Source organism: Epinephelus moara, chromosome 3 (genome assembly GCF_006386435.1).
Source record: "Epinephelus moara isolate mb chromosome 3, YSFRI_EMoa_1.0, whole genome shotgun sequence".
Classification (NCBI taxonomy): Eukaryota; Metazoa; Chordata; class Actinopteri; order Perciformes; family Serranidae; genus Epinephelus; species Epinephelus moara.
The window spans coordinates 830,809-834,492 of record NC_065508.1 but is presented as its reverse complement, the minus strand read 5'-3'; positions in this window follow the sequence as shown (position 1 = coordinate 834,492).

Below are 3,684 nucleotides of genomic sequence, written 5' to 3'. Positions count from 1 at the left end.
CTCCCACAAGTCATCAACAGCCCCTCCCACAAGTTGCTGTTGATGAAATTACTGCAATTTAATCAAATTATAAGTTTAAAACATGAGTGAACAAAGTTTCTTTCTTCATTCATTAATTCAGTCATGAGGCTACTTTAGTTCAATTTTTGTCAAATTGTGTGTGGAACTGAAATAGTGTAAAGAGTATATGGCTGACAACTCTCAGTTTTCCAGTCATACTCAATTTATGTCATTTCAAGACTGCTCAGAGACCCCAGTATGCAGAAAAATTTAAATACACCATTTTGAAAAATGGCAATATTGTTTTTCCGTCGCCAAAATTGAATGTAACTTTGGAGCATTATTTGACCCCCCCTTTCTGACGAGATAGCATAACGTGGGAGTATCCGATGACACGTTGAAATGTGTTTTAATGATAAAAAATACCTTTATTTATCATGTAAATACATATAACTTGTGTATATGTGTTGATGAATGGCTGATGCTCATATTGGGCAGTAGGATTTGTCCTGTATCCTAGGCCTTTTGAGTATTTATAATGTTGAGAGCTCAATCAGAAATTACAGAGTTGAGCTTTGTAAAGTAAATGCTCCTTATTTCAGTGAATGTTTATTTACTAAAGGAGGAAGTGCATCTCTGTTTAACAGTGACCACATGTTATGGTTTCTATGGGTTGCCATGATTGATTGTGTCTTTCTCTGTGTTTGTGGTCGCTGAGCCTGTAGGTGGTTAGGATCTGTCTATGCTTTATATCTCTGACACTAGAGACATCATGTCTTTGTAGAGCCAGATAACATTCTGATGTACTCAGGCTGTTAGTGTTGTCTTTCCAGTGTTCTGAATATATTTCTTCACATTATGTTATAATTTGGTTTACTGTGGTTGGTGTTTGGAGACCAGTCTTGTTGAAGACTGTTCAGAGTGTGTCTGAGAGGAGGTAGTTCACCTCAGCATTAACTGACACAGGGGACTGTTCTCTGGGCTCAGGTCTGGATCTCTGGACAGGAGGTTGTCTCTGGGGCTGGATTTATTAGAACATTTGAATGTTAATTATCAGTAGACTTGAACCGATTACAATTTTTTGGGCCGATTCCGATTTCATTTTTTCCACACCACTTTACAGCACACAAGATATTGCAGTATTTTCTATCTGTCCTTTACTAGAACATTTTAACAGGTAAAAACCCCCATAAAATTCACACAGGGCTTTACATCTACAAAATGCGATGTTATGGACATTCTTATTTTAACAACGAGAAAAAAGGTGCACATTTGTAAAGGCTGCCATGGAACATTCATATTTGGTGCACATTCCCAGAGGGATTAATAAAGTACCTACCTACCTACATTTGTATAGGCTGCCGCTCCTGTGAGAACGCTCCCGTCAGTAAGCGCGCTAACGCGGACACGGACACGTGCATCTTTGGCACGCGGGTACGCGCCTCATCAGTTTCAAGCGGCACAGCGAGAGCTCCGCTCCGTTAAGTTTAACATATACAATTAACAACTTTTTCCTTCTGTCTTTTGATGTGTGTGCATGAATGATTAAGGTGAGAAGCTGCCCATGTTTACAGATTGTATATGCATATTTGTAAGAATTGAGTGTAAAGCTATTTTTCCTTTTGTCTATTTCAGAACACACATACACACACACACACACACACACACACACACACACACACACACACACACTACACCTGTGATCCTCCTGCATTGATAATTAAAGTATCCTCTCAACCCTGATTCTTTGGCCGGGATCATTTACTCCATAGTTGTTCTACCCAAACCAGTGTGTCCCTGAGGTCTCCTTCCTCTCATTGCTCAAGCCTGAGCTACACTCGTGCGTGTGTGTGCGCTGCTGATATTACACGATGTCAATCATGCGGCACGGGGGGAATTTGACCGCCGTTTTAAATAGGGATATTTTAGACTGACCAGCCGGTCGCAGGTCATAGCCAATCACGTGAAAACCGTCCCAATTCCAAGCACTGCTGATAAATCGGTGCAAGTCTAAGTGGTTATCTGTTTGATTCTGCTCTAGATGCATCTGGAGGAAGTCTTTCTTTAGATCAAAGTGGCTGGCTCTTAAAAGAGCCTTTGTGTGTTCGCTGTTCTGGGATCAGTGTACCCTCATAAGCCGTACAACAGGCAGCCCTGTCAGGTATAACACATCACTGTCTCCAGGAACACCTTCAGCACACCGGAGATACACCTTCTGTTAATAGAGCACACCCTGGATACACACAGAGAATCAAAACACAGAATGATAATCAACAAAAAAAGACACAAACCTCATTGACTTTTTTAAAAAAAAATATCTTTATTGAAAATTTATACAATATACAGTGATGGCGCATGGTCCTCCTCAACATCACTACTCGTGATGGTTCTATATATTTTACGCAAAAGAGACTGCAGCTGCCTCAAGAGCCATGAAGTGCTTCCAGACAGTGTACACAGTAACATTCTGAGAAGCATGAGATTGAGGCTTTCTCCGTTGATCGCAACACAGTTGAATAAGTTGTAAACTGATCCGAGCATACTGTACTTTCCTTCTCCAAGTAATCTGTGTAAGAGCTTCACCACGGACACATTCACAACCTCTCCACAGACATTCATTCGCAACTCAAGTCTTTCGTTGAATCCCAAGTATTGTATGAAAACCTGATGATTGTCTTGGACTGACATAACGGTGTTATCTTTCGTCATCGAGTCGTCGAGTAGTACTTGTAGTAGTAGTAGTCTTTATTTGTCCCCGTAGGGAAATTGGGTTGCAGCAGGTCACACAAGGCATTTCAGAAATATATAAATAAATAACACTACATGAAACGGTGACCAAACATTCATCACACATAGAGCGCAGTAGTCACATCTCATGCACACAGATATAGGAGGAGGAGAAATAGTTTTAAAGCTTCTGCAGACCAGCTGAGAGGCTTAGCTCAAGAGCTGTGCTGGCTGTTAAGGAGTTTAATAGCCTCAGGCACAAAGGAGAATTTTGCTCTGTTTTTTGTAAACAGAGGGGGGGCGGTATCGTCGCCCTGAAGGAAGCAAATCAAACATGTAGGCCAGGGGATGCCTTAGGTCACTAGTAATGTTCCTTGCCTTGTTTAGTATCCTCTCTCTATAGATGCTTTCCACTACGAGTACTACGAGAAGCTCTAGTAGCACATGCAGCTGAATGTAGTACAACAAGCTCGGTTCTGTATCCTTTAGCTCCTGTTTCACAAGTAGCTAAATGTAGTACAATGAGATCGGGTCTGTATCCTTTAGCTCCTGTTTCACAAGTAGCTAAAGGTAGTACGACAAGATCGGTTCCGTATCCTTTAGCTCCTGTCTCACAAGTAGCTAAATGTAGTACGACGAGATCAGTTCCCTATCTTTTAGCTCCTGTCTCACAAGTAGCTAAATGTAGTACAACGAGATCGGTTTCGTATCGTTTAGCTCCTGTCTCACGAGTAGTTAAATGTAGTACGATGAAATCGGCTCCGTATCCTTTAGCTCCTGTCTCACAAGTAGCTAAATGTAGGTATCCTTTAGCTCCTGTCTCACAAGTAGCTAAATGTAGTACGATGAAATCGGCTCCGTATCCTTTAGCTCCTGTCTCACAAGTAGCTAAATGTAGTATGACTAGATCGGTTCCGTATCCTTTAGCTCCTGTCTCACAAGTAGCTAAATGTAGTA